General features: G+C 41.7%; 1 pseudogene; it reads left to right on the top strand.

Annotated features, from left to right (window-relative positions):
- Nucleotides 1–15584: 15584 nt before the first annotated feature.
- Nucleotides 15585–18436, top strand: LOC147971173 (zinc finger BED domain-containing protein RICESLEEPER 2-like; annotated as a pseudogene).
- Nucleotides 18437–20510: the final 2074 nt, after the last annotated feature.

Raw genomic sequence — 20510 nt, 5'->3', positions numbered from 1 at the left:
CCCGAATGCCTTCCCTGTAAAAACGCCATATGTATATGGTAGGTGAAGTGTCTAAAAGGGGATCCTAGTTTTTGGAGTTGGGATTTTTGGTTTTTCTTACGTGCGATGCAGGAAGCAGTCCGGGATAGTCGGCCGTAATGGCCACCATGGCATCATCGCAGCTTAATTGATAGAACTGCCGGTCTATCAGCTCCACGAATATGACCGGATCTTCTTCGAGTCCGGAGTCGAGGGCCCGGTCAGGGTCCTCCGGTTATGGAGAGGGGCTACTGACCTCCTTTATGACTTTTCACAGTTCCTGACGCAAAATGGCAAGGTGAATACTTAAGACAAAGAATGCGGGAAGAATGGGAGTAAGGGGATATAACTTACCCAGCTTGGAGGATTGTACATGGAGAATCCATCCCGTGGCTTGATGCGGATGAACTCCTCTTCCTCTCCCTTGAAAAATTCGGACATAATTTTTGCTAAGGCGGCAGCATTGTCCGGACCCTTACGCCCGCAGCGGGTGGCATCATCCGCCTCGTTAAAACACCAGAAGGGGTGCCCACGATATTGAAGTGGTTGCACTCCCCGCATTATGCAAATCAACATAACTTCGATTACTGTCAATCCTGATTGAGTCAGTGCTTTAATCCGGTTCATCGGGTAAAGGACTTCTCCATTGTCTTCCTCCTGGGGGCTCCGTGGGCGCCAACTTCGGCGTTTCTTCAGAGGAGCATTGCTGAATTCAGGAAGACTCCACCGAACAGGGTCCGGAAGGGGAACGTCCTCCATATAAAACCATTCCGAAGGCCAGTCTTCGGACAACTTCTTTGGGGTACCGGACAGGTATCCAGTTCCGGCGATGCGCCATATTTCGGCTCCGCCCACTTGATAAAGTGACCCCCTCTGTGTGCGAGGGACGAGGCAAAAAAGCCTTTTCCACAGCTCGAAATGAGCCTCGCAGCCCAGGAACAACTCGCAGAGAGCGACATAGCCGGCGATGTGTAGAATGGAGGCAGGGGTGAAATTGTGTAATTGGAGGCCGTAGAACTCCAGGAGCCCACGGAGGAACGGATGAATTGGAAATCCGAGTCCCCTTAATAACTAAGGAACAAGGCAGACCCACTCCCCCGTAGAGGGACTAGGAAAGCTCTACACTTGCTCCCCGCCATTGTAGGTCGCAAGCCCGGCTCGAACGGGCACCATGTATGCTGGAGGGAGAAATCCCTTAGTATGCAGTTCGATTAATCGACTGTGTGGTACTGAACACCTCTCCCAATCACCGGTCTTAGGGCTATGGGGGCGGGAGGAGGAGCTGCGGAGGTCGACCATGCTGGAATGGATCTTTCTGAAGCACGCTCTGATGGATTCTCGCTGGGGGAGGAGGGTATGGATCGGATCTGAGAATCCCCATCCTTTTAATAGACAATTTATTTATCTGGCTAGGGAGGCAAATGTAAAAACGCCCTGGCACCTCGTATTCATTCGACGCGTGGGAGATAGCCCTTATTGGGCGTAGAAGCCAAGAGGTCCAAACATTTATGGGATCGGACACTACTTTACAAACGTTCGAAATATGGAGAAGAACCCGCCTTGCAATGCCGAAACAACACTGCGCGCCGGACTCATCGTCATTGAAGCCTGGTTAGGGGGCTACTAAGGGAGTCCTGGATTAGGGGGTAACCGGACAGCCGGATTATATCCTTTGGCCGGACTGTTGGACTATGAAGATACAAGATTGAAGACTTCGTCTCGTGTTCGGATGGGACTCTACTTGGCGTGGAAGGCAAGCTAGGCAATACGGATATGTATATCTCCTCCTTTGTAACCGACCTTGTGTAACCCTAGCCCCCTCTGGTGTCTATATAAACCGGAGGGTTTTAGTCCGTAGGACAACATACAATCATACCATAGGCTAGCTTCTAGGGTTTAGCCTCTCCGATCTCGTGGTAGATCAACTCTTGTAATACTCGTATCATCAAGAATAAATCAAGCAGGACGTAGGGTTTTACCTCCATCAAGAGGGCCTAAACCTGGGTAAAACATCGTGTCCCCTGCCTCCTGTTACCATCCGCCTTAGACGCACAGTTCGGGACCCCCTACCCGAGATCTGCCGGTTTTGACACCGACACTTATGTTGGTAGACAATTGAAACATAATACTTATATGATCGAACACTTGAGTGATTATATGTCTAATGTTAAAGGTGAACTTAAACTTATTAGTAAACATGCTTCTATGGTTACCACTCAAGTAGAACAAATACTTAAAGCTCAGAATGATTTGCTCAATGAATTGAATAGTAAAAATAATGACTTTGCTGTTAGAGTTGCAACTAGAGGAGGTAAAGTGACTCAGGAACCTTTGTACCCTGAGGGCCATCCTAAGAGAATTGAGAAAGATTCTCACAGAACTAATATAGATGCACCTAGTCCTTCTAAAAGGAAGAAAAAGAAAAATGTTAGGACTTTGCATGCTTCTAGTGAACCTGTTGTAGACACACATGAGAATCCTAATGATATTTCTATTTCTGATGCTGAAGCACAAGCTGGTAACGAACATGAACCTAGTGATAATGTTAATGATGATGTTCATGTTGATGCTCAACCTAGCAATGACAACGATGTAGAGATTGAACTTGCTGTTGATCTTGATAACCCACAATCAAAGAATCAACATTATGATAAGAGAGACTTTGTTGCTAGGAAGAACAGTAAAGAAAGAGAACCATGGGTTCAGAAACCCATGCCCTTTCCTCCTAAACCATCCAAGAAAAAGGATGATGAGGATTTTGAGCGCTTTGCTGAAATGATTAGACCTATCTTTTTGCGTATGCGTTTGACTGATATGCTTAGAAATGAATCCTTATGCTAAGTATATGAAGGATATTGTTACTAATAAAAGAAAGATACCGGAAGCTGAAATTTCCACCATGCTTGCTAATTATACTTTTAAGAGTGGAATACCAAAGAAACTTGGAGATCCAGGAATACCAACTATACCATGCTCCATTAAAAGAAACTATGTTAAAACTGCTTTATGTGATCTTGGAGCCGGTGTTAGTGTTATGCCTCTCTCTTTATATCGTAGACTCGATTTGAATAAGTTGACACCTACTGAAATATCTTTGCAAATGGCTGATAAATGAACTGCTATACCTGTCGGTATTTGTGAGGATGTGCCTGTTGTGGTTGCAAACGTTACTATTTTAACGGAGTTTGTTATTCTTGATATTCCCGAGGACGATAGTATGTCTATTATTGTTGGAAGACCCTTTTTGAATACTGGAGGGTCTGTTATTGATTGCACCAAAGGCAATGTCACTTTTCACGTTAATGGTAATGAGCATATGGTACACTTTCCGAGGAAACAACCTCAAGTCCACAATATCAATTCTATTGGAAAAATTTCAACAATCACTATTGTAGGTTTTGAATTTCCTCTTCCTACCGTCAAGAAGAAATATGATATTCTTATTGTTGGGGACATGCATATCCCTGTTGAGGTAACCTAGTGTTATTCGAAAGTTCTCCGGTTTCATATTATTCGAAATGAGTTTGTTAACAAGACCTGATCAACCTTGTTAGTGGATTCCTTTTGACGAGCATGAGATGGATGAATTTAGAAAACACAACTCTCTGTACCCTCTTTTTACTTTCTGTTATTTATATTAAATAAATCAAAAATAGTATTTTCTGTCTGTTTTCTGAATTATCCATGCAATAAAAAATACCTCGAAAATAAAAGTTCTCCGAATGCCCTACAAATTAAATATGACTTTTCTAGAATATTTGAGAATATTTGGCACTGAGAACACAGCAGGGGGAGCAAGCACCTGGCCACGAGGGTCCAGTGGGCGCCCCCTGCCTCATGGGCCCATGGTGGCTCCCCTCCACTTATTCCAGCTACCACACACACCTTCCACCCACAAAAATCACCAACCAGCTCAAACCCGAGTTCAAGCTCATCTTGCTGCCATTTTCGATCTCCTAGCTCAAAGCTCCATTCACAAAACTGCTTTGGGGGATTGTTCTTTGGTATATGACTCCTCCAATGGTCCAATTAGTTTTTGTTCTAGTGCTTTATTCATTGCAAATTTTGCTGCTTAGGTGACCTTGTTCTTGAGCTTGCATGATATATCCTCTAGGCACTTGTAGGAGTAGTTGCTATCAATTTTGTTGAGTTTGGTTCACTTTTATTTTGAAGTTACTAAAAATCTCAGAAATTTTCAGAAAAAGATGAAGAGATTTTTGAGGGGCTCATCGAGCCGAAGCTCGAAGGATAAACAAAGTGAAGAGAACAAGAAGCCCAAGTATAATCTCCCTCGCACCGGGGAGGTTCGGCCGTGTGAATGGCCTTGTGATGATTTCTTGAGAGCAGCCAGGATTTTATGATGATTTCTATGAATTGGCTAAGAATGTAGGCCTCACCGCCTTCCTCCACGACCAACACGAACAATATCTCTTACTCACCAATATCTTTGTGCAAAACTTTCATTTCCATGCTAGGAGCTCACCACCTACGGTGGAATTTTATTTATATGATGAGCATAAGGAGATGTCACTTCGTGATTTTTGTCGGGTTTGTTTGATACCTTTTGAGGGCAGCGTAGAGGAACCACATCGTGACGATGTGGAAGGGTTTATTGATACAATTGCTGTAGGGGAAACGAGGAAAGTTTCTGATGCGAGAATCACTAGCATACATTTTCCTGTTTTATGTTACTTTGCAATATTTGCTAGTAGATGCTTAATTGGTCGCGGAAACTGTGGCAACCTTAGTGCCCCTGATATTGTTATTTGTGCCATTCTTTGTTCCGTGATGACACATTTAGTATGGGCGCTATTGTTGCAAAGCGGTTGAACCTTAACCGTACTAAGGGCCCCGTCCTTGGAGGCATCTTCGCCTCGCGCCTCGCTGCACACTTTAACACACCTATTAGGCATTATGAGAAGGAAGAGAAGTTGTTGCCTCCTATTTTTCTAGACTATAAGAGTATGGTAGCACATGATTTTATCATTAAGAATAAGGAAAAGATGCTTAAGTATGCTACCTCTTGTGCACTGCATTGGTTTTCCCTTGAAGAGGAAAGGGTGATGTAGTAAAGTAGCGTAAGTATTTCCCTCAGTTTTTGAGAACCAAGGTATCAATCCAGTAGGAGATCATGCTCGAGTCCCACACACCTACACAAACAAATAAGAACTTCGCAACCAGTGCGATAAAGGGGTTGTCAATCCCTTCACGGTCACTTACGAGAGTGAGATCTGATAAGATAATATTTTTGGTATTTTTACGATAAAGAGAAATAAAGATGCAAAGTAAAATAAACGAAAATAGAAATAGCTAAGTATTGGAAGATTAATATGATGGAAGATAGACCCGGGGGCCATAGGTTTCACTAGTGGCTTCTCTCAAGAGCATAAGTATTACGGTGGGTAAACGAACTACTGTCGAGCAATTGATAGAATTGAGCATAGTTATGAGAATATCTAGGTATGATCATGTATATAGGCATCACGTCCGTGACAAGTAGACCGAAACGATTCTGCATCTACTACTATTACTCCACACATCGACCACTATCCAGCATGCATATAGAGTATTAAGTTCATAAGAACAGGGTAATGCTTTAAGTAAGATGACATGATGTAGAGGGATAAACTCATGCAATATGATATAAACCCCATCTTTTTATCCTCGATGGAAACAATACAACATGTGCCTTGCTGCCCCTGCTGTCACTGGGAAAGGACACCGCAAGATTGAACCGAAAGCTAAGCACTTCTCCCATTGCAAGAAAGATTAATCTAGTAGTCCAAACCAAACTGATAATTCAAAGAGACTTGCAAAGATAACCAATCATACATAAAAGAATTCAGAGGAGATTCAAATATTGTTCATAGATAAACTTGATCATAAACCCACAATTCATCGGATCTCGACAAACACACCGCAAAAGAAGATTACATCGAATAGATCTCCAAGAAGATCGAGGAGAACTTTGTATTGAGATTCAAAGAGAGAGAAGAAGCCATCTAGATAATAACTATGGACCCGAAGGTCTGAAGTAAACTACTCACACATCACCGGAGAGGCCATGGAGTTGATGTAGAGGCCCTCCGTGATCAATGCCCCCTCCGTCGGAGCTCCAGAAAAGGCCCCAAGATGGGATCTCTCGGGTATAGAAGGTTGTGGTGGTGGAATTAGGTTTTCGTGGTGCTCCTGGAGGTTTGAGGGGTACGTGGACTTATATAGGAGGAAGAAGTAGGTCGGTGGAGCAACGAGGGGCCCACGAGGGTGGAGGGCGCGCCTAGGGGGGTAGGCGCGCCCCCTGCCTCGTGGCCTCCTCGATTGTTTCTTGATGCCCACTCCAAGTCTCCTGGATCATGTTTGTTGAGAAAATCACATTCCTGAAGGTTTCATTCCGTTTGGACTTCGTTTGATATTCCTTTTCTGCGAAACACTGAAATAGGCAAAAAACAACAATTTGGGCTAGGCCTCCGGTTAATAGGTTAGTCCCAAAAATAATATAAAAGTGTAAAATAAAGCCCATTAACATCCAAAACAGATAATATAATAGCATGGAACAATCAAAAATTATAGATGCGTTGGAGACGTATCAAGCATCCCCAAGCTTAATTCCTGCTCGTCCTCGAGTTGGTAAATGATAAAAATAGAATTTTTGATGTGGAATGCTTCCTAACATATTTCTCAATGTAATTTTTCTTTATTGTGGCATGAATGTTCAGATCCGAAAGATTCAAGATAAAATTTTAATATTGACATAAAAATAATAATACTTCGAGCATACTAGCTAAGCAATCATGTCTTCTCAAAATAACATGGCCAAAGAAAGTTCATCCCTACAAAATCATATAGTTTGGTCATGCTCCATTTTCGTCACACAAGAATGCTCTCATCATGCACAACCCCGATGACAAGCTAAGCAATTGTTTCACACTTTAGTAATCTCAAACTTTTTTCAACTTTCACGCAATACATGAACGTGAGCCATGGATATAGCACTATGGGTGGAATAGAATATAATGAAGGGTGTTATGTGGAGAAGACAAAAAAGGAGAAAGTCTCACATCGACACGGCTAATCAATGGGCTAGGGAGATGCCCATCAATCGATGTCAATGCAAGGAGTAGGAATTGCCATGCAACGGATGCACTAGAGCTATAAATGTATGAAAGCTCAACAAAAGAAACTAAGTGGGTGTGCATCCAACTTGCTTGCTCACGAAGACCTAGGGCACTTGAGGAGGCCCATTGTTGGAATATACAAGCCAAGTTCTATAATGAAAAGTCCCCACTAGTATATGAAAATGACAAAACAAGAGACTCTCTATCATAAAGATCATGGTGCTACTTTGAAGCACAGGTGTGGAAAAAGGATAGTAGCATTGCCCCTTTTTATTCTCTTTTTTTGGGCCTTCTTTTTTTGGCCTTTCTCTTTTTGGGGGGGGGGGACAATGATCTATTAATGATGATCATCACACTTCTATTTATTTACAACTCAATGATTACAACTCGATACTAGAACAAGATATGACTCTATATGAATGCCTCCGGCGGTGTACCGGGATGTGCAATGACTCATGAGTGACATGTATGAAAAAATTACGAACGGTGGCTTTGCCAAAAATACGATGTCAACCACATGATCATGCAAGGCAATATGACAATGATGATGTGTGTCATAATAAACGGAACAGTGGAAAGTTGCCTGGCAATATATCTCGGAATGGCTATGGAAATGCCATAATGGGTAGGTATGGTGGCTGTTTTGAGGAAGATATAAGGAGGTTTATGTGTGATAGAGCGTATCGTATCACGGGATTGGATGCACCGGCGAAGTTTGCACCAACTCTCAAGGTGAGAAAGGGCAATGCACGGTACCGAAGAGGCTAGCAATGATGGAAGGGTGAGAGTGTGTATAATCCATGGACTCAACATTAGTCATAAAGAACTCACATACTTATTGCAAGAATATACAAGTCATCAAAAACCAAGTATTACGCGCATGCTCCTAGGGGGGTAGATTGGTAGGAAAAGACCATTGCTCGTCCCCGAATGCCACTCATAAGGAAGACAATCAAATAACACCTCATGTTTCAAATTTGTTACACAACATTTACCATACGTGCATGCTACGGGACTTGCAAACTTCAACACAAGTATTTCTCAAATTCACAACTACTCAACTAGCACAACTTTGATATCACTATCTCCATATCTCAAAACAATCATCAAGTATCAAACTTCTCTTAGTATTCAATGCACTTATATGAAAGTTTTTATTATGCCTAAAAGAAAATTGCCATGTTGTTCTAAAGGACTCTCAAAATAATATAAGTGAAGCATGAGAGATCAATTATTTCTATAAAATAAAACCACTGCCGTGCTGTAAAAGATATAAGTGAAGCACTAGAGCAAAAACTATATAGCTCAAAAGACATAAGTGAAGCACATAGAGTATTCTAATAAATTCCAATTCATGTGTGTCTATCTCAAAAGGTGTGTTCAGCAAGGATTATTGTGGTAAACTAAAAAGCAAAGACTCAAATCATACAAGACGCTCCAAGCAAAACACATATCATGCGGCGAATAAAAATATAGCTCCAAGTAAAGTTACCGATGAACGAAGACGAAAGAGGGGATGCCTTCTGGGGCATCCCCAAGCTTAGGATTTTTGGTGTCCTTTTACTTTACCTTGGGGTGCCATGGGCATCCCCAAGCTTTGGCTCTTGCCACTCCTTGTTCCATAATCCATCAAATCTTTACCCAAAACTTGAAAACTTCACAACACAAAACTTAAAAGAAAATCTTCGTGAGCTCCGTTAGTAAAAGAAAACAAACCACCACTTCAAGGTACTGTAATGAACTCATTATTTATTTATATTGGTGTTAAACCTACTGTATTCCGACTTCTCTATGGTTTATAAACTCTTTTACTAGCCATAGATTCATCAAAATAAGCAAACAACACACGAAAAACAGAATCTTTAAAAAACAGAACAGTCTGTAGTAATATGTAGGTTTCGAATACTTATGGAACCCCAAAAATTGTAAAATAAATTTCTGGACGTGAGTAATTTATCTATTAATCATCTGCAAAAATAATTAACTAAATAGCACTCTCCAGTAAAAAATGGCAGCAATTCTCGTGAGCGGTAAAGTTTCTGTTTTTTTACAGCAAGATCAAAAGGACTTTCCCCAAGTCTTCCCAACGGTTCTACTTGGCACAAACACTAATTAAACACAAAAAACACAACCAAAACAGAGGCTAGATAAATTATTTATTACTAAAAAGTAACAAAAAGCAAGGAATAAAAATAAAATTGGGTTGCCTCCCAACAAGCGCTATCGTTTAACGCCCCTAGCTAGGCATAAAAGTAAGGATAGATCTAGGTATTGCCATCTTTGGTAGGGAATCCATAAGTGGCTCTCATAATAGATTCATATGGTAATTTTATTTTATTTCTAGGGAAGTGTTCCATGCCTTTCCTTAACGGAAATTGGAATCTAATATTCCCTTCCTTCAAATCAATAATTGCACCAATCGTTCTAAGGAAAGGTCTACCAAGAATAATAGGACATGAAGGATTGCAATCTATGTCAAGAACAATGAAATCTACGGGCACATAGTTCCTATTTGCAACAATAAGAACATCATTAATTCTTCCCATAGGTTTCTTAATAATGGAATCTGCAAGGTGCAAGTTTAAAGAACAATCATCAAATTCACGGAATCCTAGCAAATCACATAAAGTTTTCGGAATCGTGGAAACACTAGCACCCAAATCAAACAAAGCATAGCATTCACGATATTTAATTTTAATTTTAATAGTAGGTTCCCACTCATCATAAAGTTTTCTAGGGATAGAAACTTCCAACTCAAGTTTTTCTTCATAAGATTGCATCAAAGCATCAACGATATGTTTAGTAAAAGAATTATTTTGACTATAAGCATGAGGAGAATTTAGCACGGATTGCAACAAGGAAATACAATCTATCAAAGAGAAATTATCATAATTAAATTCCTTGAAATCCAAAATAGTGGGTTCATTGATATATAAAGTTTTAACCTCTTCAATCCCACTTTTACCAATTTTTGCATCAAGATCTAAAAACTCCGAATTTTTGGAACGCCTTCTAGGTAAAGGTGGCTCATCTTCAGTCCCATCATTATCAAGATTCATATTGCAAAACAAAGATTTAATAGGAGACACATCAATAACTTCTAGATCTTCATCTTTATTTTCACACAAAAATTCCGGCTTAGCGGCCCTCTTATTAACTAAGGTGGTCTGCTTATCCGAAACTTCAGCAATTAGTTTTTCGAGATGAGCAATCTGAGATTTCAAACCATAAAATTCTTTAGACATATCATCGAGCTCTTTATTCATATAACCCATAAAGCTTTTTTGTTCCTTAAGCTCGTTCCTAAAGAAATTATTATGCTCAAATTGTATAAAACTCCTGACGTTGCTTTCGATCTCTTCTAACCTTTTAAGGTGAAGATCACCAAATCTAGGTAGAGACATCGTGACAAGCAAGCAATCCAACACACGAGGAAACAAGAATCAAGCGAAAAAGAGGCGAACGGAAAAAGAGAGGGCGAATAAAATGACAAGGGTGAAGTGGGGGAGAGGAAAACGAGACGCAAATGGCAAATAATGTAATGTGAGGGATAAGAGTTTGTGATGGGTACTTGGTATGCCTTGACTTGTGAGTAGACTCCCCGGCAATGGCGCCAGAAATGGCTCGTTGTCGGGAGTCAAATCTTGATTTGACTTGGTGCGAATCACCCCGGCAACGGCGCCAGAAATCCTTCTTGCTACCTCTTGAGCACTGCGTTGGTTTTCCCTTGAAGAGGAAAGGGTGATGCAGTAAATTAGCGTAAGTATTTCCCTCAGTTTTTGAGAACCAAGCTATCAATCCAGTAGGAGATCACGCTCGAGTCCCACGCACCTACACAAACAAATAAGAACCTCGCAACCAACGCGATAAAGGGGTTGTCAATCCCTTCATGATCACTTACGAGAGTGAGATCTGATAGATATGATAAGATAATATTTTTGGTATTTTTATGATAAAGAGAAATAAAGATGCAAAGTAAAATAAATGGCAATAGAAATAGCTAAGTGTTGGAAGATTATTATGATGGAAGATAGACCCGGGGGCCATAGGTTTCACTAGTGGCTTCTCTCAAGAGCATAAATATTACGGTGGGTAAATGAATTACTGTCGAGCAATTGATAGAATTGAGCATAGTTATGAGAATATCTAGGTATGATCATGTATATAGGCATCATGTCCGTGACAAGTAGACCGAAACAATTCTGCATCTACTACTATTACTCCACACATCGACCGCTATCCAGCATGCATCTAGAGTATTAAGTTCATAAGAACATAGTAATGCTTTAAGTAAGATGACATGATGTAGAGGGATAAACTCATGCAATATGATATAAACCCAATCTTTTTATCCTCGATGGCAACAATACAACACATGCCTTGCTGCCCCTGCTGTCACTGGGAAAGGACACCGCAAGATTGAACCCAAAGCTAAGCACTTCTCCCATTGCAAGAAAGATCAATCTAGTAGGCCAAACCAAACTGATAATTCGAAGAGACTTGCGAAGATAACCAACCATACATAAAAGAATTCAGAGGAGATTCAAATATTGTTCATAGATAAACTTGATCATAAACCCACAATTCATCGGATCTCGACAAACACACCGCAAAAGAAGATTACATCGAATAGATCTCCAAGAAGATCGAGGAGAACTTTGTATTGAGATTCAAAGAGAGAGAAGAAGCCATCTAGCTAATAACTATGGACCCGAAGGTCTGAAGTAAACTACTCACACATCACCGGAGAGGCCATGGAGTTGATGTAGGGGCCCTCCGTGATCAATGCCCCCTCTGGCGGAGCTCCGGAAAAGGCCCCAAGATGGGATCTCTCGGGTACAGAAGGTTGCGGCGGTGGAATTAGGTTTTTTTGGTGCTCCTAGATGTTTGCGGGGTATGTGGACTTATATAGGAGGAAGAAGTAGGTCGGTGGAGCAACGAGGGGCCCACGAGGGTGGAGGGCGCGCCCAGGGGGTAGGCGCGCCCCCTGCCTCGTGGCCTCCTCGATTGTTTCTTGACGCCCACTCCAAGTCTCCTGGATCACGTTTGTTGAGAAAATCACGTTTCCAAAGGTTTCATTCCCTTTGGACTTCGTTTGATATTCCTTTTCTGCGAAACACTGAAATAGGCAAAAAAAACAGCAATTTGGGCTGGGCCTCCGGTTAATAGGTTTGTCCCAAAAATAATATAAAAGTGTAAAATAAAGCCAATTAACATCCAAAACAGATAATATAATAGCATGGAACAATAAAAAATTATAGATACGTTGGAGATGTATCAAAGTCCAAGCTGATATTTGATAAAAATCACCCTGAGACTATTACTTTGCCTGCTCCTTCCTTGTTTGACTTATCTGCAGGCAAGTACCTTGTTCCGCCGGAGGCCATTCATGCGTACCGAAACCCCACACCAGCTACATAGCCAGAGCCGGAACCACAATTTGATCCTCACCGGCAGTCTGTTTATCAGTGGAATCCGGAAGAGATCGCCAACCAGTGGCACTAGGGGGATTCTTCTCAGTATGACCCCAACTAGTACTTTGGATATCCGCCAGGCCAGCCGTGGCCATAGACCAACTTAAGCCAAAAGCCTAAGCTTGGGGGAGTACGTATTTCTCACCAACATTACATTCATGTTCACACACTCATGCTAGTTGTCGGTGCTCATACTTTTTCATTCTAATATCCATGCTAGTTTATTTCCCTTTCTATGATTTCTTCTTGTGTGTTTAATAAACCTTAAGAAAAAAAATTAGTTGTAGCTTTTTAGCTAGTTTACTTTCCATGCCTGTAGTAGTAGTAATTAAAAAGAAAACCTAAAAAGATTTCTTGTTCTTCTTTTGCTTGTTGGGAGCTTTCCCGTGTAAATAGTTTTGTTTCTTTTCTTTGGGGGTCGAGAGGAGAAGATCATAATGAAAATGTTGAGTGGCTCTTATATGCATCACTGTTGATCTAACAAAGAGCCCATATTACCTTGTCTTCTCTCTTGCATTGAATGCTTTCAGATTCCAGCCTAGTCCAATGCACGTGCACTATTATTATTATCCACACTATTTGTTCGTGCAAGTGAAAGGCAATAATGATGATTATATGATGAACTTATTGAGATGAGAAAAGCTGGTATGAACTTGACCTCTCTTGTTTTTGTAAATATGATTAGTTCACCATTCCTGATTCAGCATATTATGAATAAACATGTTTGCAATGACAATTACAGATTGTAGTTGCTTATGCCATGCTTAATTAGCTAGGATCTTATAATGGTTTACCTTGCGTGCCAACATGCTATTAAAATGGTTGTGATGTGGTATGATAGGGTGGTATCCTCTTTTGAATGATTCAAGTGGCTTGACTTGGCACATGTTCACGCATGTAGTTGAAACAAAATCAGCATAGCCTCTACGATATTTATGTTCATGGTGCATTATATCCTACTCATGCTTGCATTCGGTGTTGATTAATTTTAATGCATGTTCATGACTGTTGTCGCTCTCTAGCTGGTCGGTTCCCAGTCTTCTGCTAGCCTTCACTTATACTAAGCGGGAATACTGCTTGTGCATCCAATTCCATAAACCCCAAAGTTGTTCCATATGAGTCCACCATACCTACCTATATACGGTATCTACCTGCCGTTCCAAGTAAATTTGTATGTGCCAAACTGTTGGGGAACATAGTAATTTCAAAAAAATTCCTATGCACACGCAATATCATGGTGATGCATAGCAACGAGAGGGGAGAGTGTTGTCCACGTACCCTCGTAGACCGAAAGCGGGAGCTTTAGCACAACGTGGTTGATGTAGTCGTACGTCTTCACGATCTGACCGATCCAAGTACCGAACGCACGGCACCTCCGAGTTCTGCACACGTTCAAGTCGATGACGTCCCGCGAGCTCTGATCCAGCAAAGCTTCATAGGAGAGTTTCGTCAGCACGACGGCATGGTGACGATGATGATGATTCTACCAACGCAGGGCTTCGCCTAAGGACCGCTACGATATGATCAAGGTGGATTATGGTGGAGGGGGGCACCGCACACGGCTAAGAGATCAATAATCAATTGTTGTGTCTATGGGGTGCCCCTGCCCCCGTATATAAAGGAGCAAGGGGGGGAGGTGGTCGGCCAGGGAGAGGCGCGCCAAGAGGGGAGTCCTACTCCCACTAGGAGTAGGACTCCTCCTTTTCCTAGTAGGAGTAGGAGAGGGGGAAGGAAAGGGAGAGGAGGAGAAGGAAAGAGGGGGTCGACCCCCTGCCCTAAATCAATTCGTTTTGGGCCTTGGGGGGCGTGCCCCACACTCCCCTTGCTTCCCTCTATTTCCACTAAGGCCCATGTAGGCCCATTAAGCCCCCCGAGGGGTTCCGGTCAAGATGGGAATGGGCCGGGTCGGGCCGCTAGGTCACTGACCCGACCCAAAATGTCGAGGCCAATGGGCCAGGTGGGGTTGGCCTTGAATCATATACGGGTCAGTGGAGCTGGCACCGTGTGACCCGATGGATCGCACGGGTCGACCCAGCCAGATGGTCGCTTTGCCCTAGTCCACCTCTGCCGCTGTCCCCGGCGATCTCTTCCGGCCGCCCTGACGATCTCTGCTGCCCCCGACGATCTCTGCCGCCCCCGATGATCTCTGCCGCCCCCGACCACCTCTGCCTCCGCCAGCGTTCCTACCACTGACGGTGTGCCTCTCGTTCGTCTTCTCGGTCGCCGTCGAGCTCGCCGTCCCACGGCCCCGGTCGCCGTTGAACTCGCCATTCCGGCCGCCGTCTTTTCCCCTTCTCCAACTTGTCCAGCTCGAAGGTGAGATTCCTGCCAGCCTCCTCCCCTTCCCAGCGCAGCTGCAATTCAAGCATTGCTCTTGTTTTGGTTCTTGGTCAGTGTTGTCTGCAATAGCTTCAGTGTTGATTCTGCAGTAGATTCAATGTTGGTTCTACAGTATCATGTACAATGAATCTGCATTAGTTCTATAGTATTGGTCCGTGTGAATGATGATCGGCAGCATCCACTTCATGGTACTACTTGTCTACTACTGCATAAGTTATTTCCCAACTTGAAAAGAAAGGGGAAGAGGTAGTAGTAAAAGTAAAGTCATCCAGCCAGTGTAGATGAACAAGTACATAAAGAACTAGATCATATTTATACTGGATCATTTTGCCCAGGGCAAGCAACAGATTTGGGGATCATGGTACTACTTGTCTACTGATTTGTAAATTTCTTCCCCCGAATCCTATTAAGTGTTTGGATTCTCAAACCAAATTCTGTTAAGTTAATATACAAAATTTGTTGGTTGTCCTGCATTAGTACAAGTAAATGAAATTTGGGTATTACATCTGCTGTTGATTTTGAAAGTTATTTCTCTCTAATGTTCATATATTTTCCTCTGATCAGAAAAATGGAAGAGGAAGAAGGGGACCATGAGGCATACCAAAGTGGTGGTTCATCGTTGATATTCGGTGCGACAATGAGAAGGGCTCAACCACCCCCGGGGGTGTCTCCTTCTTCGATAAACATTTGTAGAGCTTATCATGGTGAGTATTGTTAATCTTTCTTTTTCTAGGGATGCAAACTAATGGTTGCTAAAATAAAAAATACTCGTAATTGTAATGTTAACACTTGTGTCCTTTGCTCAGCAGGACGTTCACAAGACACTCGTATGGTTGATTTTGAAGAAGATGAGGCTGATGAAGAAGATGTTGACTATGAAGAAGAAGAGGAAGGAGAAGAAAATGAGGATGATGATGAAGAAGAAGAACAAGAGGGAGATAATGTGGATGAAGAGGGAGAGGTTGAGATCATTGACATGGGAAAATTTTCTGAACCAGGAAGAAAGTTTTTGTCTAAAGTGTGGAAAGAATATGAGCCAATCCGTGTTGATGGCATAGTTGTAGCTGCTGAGTGCAAACACTGTGCAAGGAATATTTGTGCTGAGCGTAAACATGGAACAAGTTCATTGCGCAAACATTTGAAGAGATGCAGGGAAAGGAAGAAGGTTCTTAGAGTTTCTGGACAACTGAGTGCTTCTATCGTGAGTCCTGATGGAGTTGCAATGGGGCTTTGGACCTTTAATCAGGCATTAGCACGCCGAGAGCTGATGAGGATGATAGTGTTGCATGAATTGGCATTCTCATTGGTGGAGTATGATGGATTTAGAAGATTTGTCTCTAGTCTAAATCCCAGCTTCAAGATGATATGCAGAAAAACAGTGAAGGAGGATTGCATGAAAGCATTCAAGGAAGAGAAGAGAATTCTGCAAAGGATGTTCCAAAACTCCAAATCCAAGATTTCTTTGACCACGGACCTATGGACATCAAATCAGACAACTCACTTCATTGATGAGGAGTGGAAGCAGCAGAAGAGATAGTTAAATTTGCCGCTATGGAGACGCCGCACACAGGAGCTGCAATGTTCAACATCATGGTGAATTTCATAAGAGAGTGGAACATTGAAGATAATCTCTTTGCTGTGATGCTAGACAATGCATCGAATAATGGTGCAATGATGAAGCTATTGAAGGCACATCTCCTGCTTAAGAAGATGTTACCTGGTGGTGACAAGTTGTTTCACCAACGTTGTGCCGCCCATGTCATAAATCTGATATGTCAAGCAGGATTGAACTTCCTTGGTCCAGTGATCAACATGATACGTGAAACTGTGAAATACATTCAAAGCTCACCAAGTCGAAAGGAAAAATTTCAAGAAATCATTGAGCAACATGGTGTATCATGTGGGAGAACTCCAAGTCTTGATGTTCCAACTCGCTGGAACTCAACCTACATGATGATTGATATAGCAAAAGAGTATCGCGGAGTGTTTGACTCTTTGGCCATTCAAGATAAACAATATACCTTCAAGTCATCTTTTGAGGATTGGGAAAATGCCAAATATGTTTGCAGGCTACTGAAGGTATTTTATGAAGCCACTAATGTGATATCCGGCACAAAATATCCAGCTGCTAACTTGTATTTCCATGAAATGTGGAAAGTGAAGCTGACCTTAGAGCAACAACATTATGAAGAGGATTCTGAGATGGGCACAACGGTCAAATATATGAAGAGAAAATTCAGAAGATATTGGAAGATGACATGGTTGAGCCTTTGTATTCCAGTGATTTTGGACCCACAATTCAAGTTAAAATATATTGAGTTCCGATTTGGCCTAGAGTTTGGGAACGAAGCTACAACAATGATTGCTAAAATAAAAAATGTGTTCCAAGGGTTGTTCAATGAATACCTCCAATTGAATGACAATGGATCAGATCCCATGTCACAAGGAGGTGATGATGACATGGTTGTAAGTGGTGAAGATCCTATGGCTGATTGGGACCAACATGTCACCCTCACTGCTCGATCAACAAATTTGGATTCCACCAAACTTGATTCGTACTTGTCAAAGGTACCCATCCGTCGAAGTGATCTATTCAATATCCTTGCATGGTGGCAGACGAACTCAGGTGAATACCCAACGCTGAGTCGCATGGCAGCAGATATCTTGGCGGCTCCTGCCTCTGCGGTGGCATCTGAGTCCGCCTTCAGCACAGGGAAGAGAGTCCTATCAGATTTTCGAAGTCGAATGACCGCAACGACACTTGAAGCTCTTGTTTGCTTACAAGATTGGATAAGGGCCAACGGTAAAACCATACGACACAAGTTTCTTCTTTGTTTCTTGTTAATGCTTCAAGTTTACAAGTTTCTTCTTCTTTTTCTGCAGCTAATACTCAATGCAGCTTGGCTTCAGTTCATGACATTATAATGGACTTACAAGGTATGAGAAACTTTCTGATGCATATAGTGCCATGTATATGAAAGTACACTTAAAGTATGAAGTCTGTTTTTTAATGAGGGATTTCATATCTATAGTTTGTTTCAGGGAACTATTTGCAAGATGCAGCCCAAACATGTAGATGAATATATAGAGTGCTTTACACACAGAACTAGTGCTTTTTGTTTTTGGTTTCCCCAAGTTATACTTGATCTCTAATATATATTTCTTTTTTCTCTCAGATATGAATGTGTAGTTCAGATTCATTTTTTTCATCGCCAAACTATATTAAAAATATGCATTGCTAACTAAAGTAACTTGATTAGAATATGTTGCGGAGTGGATGACGAGTAGTGTATAATGGATATTTAGAAGTGTATTTTCTTGCAAACCTGATCATGAATTAGTTTTCTGGAACACGCCTTTGCTACAAAGAATATTCCTCTGTTCATAAATATATTATTTAGTTTTTTGAGGGATAAATATATTATTTAGTTGATGTGCACAGAATCACTCTTGTAACATTTCTTTGTAAATACAGATATCGAGGACTGATGCTTGTTGGAGCAATTGATGTTAAACTTGAAGCAGATGGTGAAGCAAAGATATGTCAGCTTTCTCTATAACCTACCGGATGTCAAAAGTTTAGCATATTGAACCTGTAATATTTTGATCTTGTCTGAGTCTGTTGGATTGAGGTCATTAGCTTGACGTTATTTGAAACTTGTAATCTTTTGATCTTGTTCGAATATGTTGGATTGAGGTATTTTGCTTGATGCTCTTGAAACATGTAATCTCATGATCTTGCCATTTTACTAAATGTGAAAAGGTTAGACCTTTCATTTTACTGTATTGTGTACATGTTTGCTGACATATCTAATCTTTTGGGGACTTATTAGTAATTTGGCGAGGCCACAATTGTTGGACTGTGCAAACATTTGGTTCAAAAACCTATAATCCTCTGGGCTATGTAAACATTTGCTAAATTCTGGGTCGGCCTCATGTACCCAATGGGTCAATGGGGCCACAAAATTCTGATGAAATGGGCCGGCCCGTGGCCTCACATATTGATCTTGGGGCCACGGGGCCGGGGCCAGGGCTGGGTCGGCCCATTCCCATCTTGAGGTTGAGGTAACCCCTTGGTACTCCGGTATATGTCCGAAACCTTCTGGAACCTTTCCGGTGTCCGAACATAGTCATCCAATATATCAATCTTTACGACTCGACCATTTTGAGACTCCTCATCATGTGCATGATCATATTCGGGACTCCGAACTAACTTAGGTACATCAAAACACAAAAACTCATAATGCCGATCGTCACCGAACTTTAAGCGTGCGGACCCTACGGGTTTGAGAACTATGTAGACATGACCGAGACTCATCTTCGGTCAATAACCAATAGCGGAACCTGGATGCTCATATTGGTTCCTACATATTCTACGAAGATCTTTAACGGTTAAACCGCATAACAACATACGTTGTTCCCTTTTTCATCGGTATGTTACTTGCCCGAGATTTGATCGTCGGTATCTCAATACCTAGTCCAATCTCGTTACGGGCAAGTCTCTTTACTCGTTCTGTAATGCATCATCCCACAACTAACTCATTAGTCACATTGCTTGCAAGGCTTATAGTGATGTGCATTACCGAGAGGGCCCAGAGATACCTCTCTGATACACGGAGTGACAAATCCTAATCTTGATTCATGCCAACCCAACAAACACCTTCGGAAACACTTGTAGAGCATCTTTATAATCACCCATTTGCGTTGTGACATTTGATTGCACACAAAGTGTTCCTCCGGATATACGGGAGTTGCACAATGTCATAGTCCGAGGAACATGTATAAGTCATGAAGAAAGCAGTAGCAATAAAACTGTAACGATCACAATGCTAAGCTAATGAATGGGTCTTGTCCACCACACCATTCTCCTAATGATGTGATCCCGTTCATCAAATGACAACACATGTCTATGGCTAGGAAACATAAGCATCTTTGATGAACAAGCTAGTCAAGTAGAGGCATACTAGGGACACATTGTTTTGTCTATGTATTCACACATGTATCAAGTTTCTGGTTAAACAATTCTAGCATGAATAATAAACATTTATCATGAAATAAGTAAATAAATAATAACTTTATTATTGCCTCTAGGGCATATTTCCTTCAGTCTCCCACTTGCACTAGAGTCAATAATCTAGTTCACATCGCCATGTGATTTAACACCAATAGTTCACATTAGTATGTGATTAACACCCATAGTTCACATCGCCATGTGACCAACACTAAAAGGGTTTACTAGAGTCAATAATCTAGTTCACATCGCTATGTGATTAACACCCAAAGAGTACTAAGGTGTGATCTTGTTTTGCTTGTGAGAGAAGTTTAGTCAATAGGTCTGCCAAAATTCAGATCCGTATGTATTTTGCAAATTTCTATGTCTATAATGCTCTGCACGGAGCTACTTTAGCTAATTGCTCCCACTTTCAATATGTATCCAGATTGAGACTTAGAGTCATCTGGATCAGTGTCAAAGCTTGCATCGACGTAACTCTTTACGACGAACCTTTTGTCACCTCTATAATCGAGAAACATATCCTTATTCCACTAAGGATATTTTTGGCCG

The sequence above is a fragment of the Triticum urartu genome, chromosome 5A, assembly GCF_056163025.1.
Source record: "Triticum urartu cultivar PI428250 chromosome 5A, HENAU_Tu73, whole genome shotgun sequence".
Classification (NCBI taxonomy): Eukaryota; Viridiplantae; Streptophyta; class Magnoliopsida; order Poales; family Poaceae; genus Triticum; species Triticum urartu.
The sequence above is the reverse complement of the archived record's forward strand: the minus strand, read 5'-3'. Positions and strand labels throughout refer to the sequence as shown.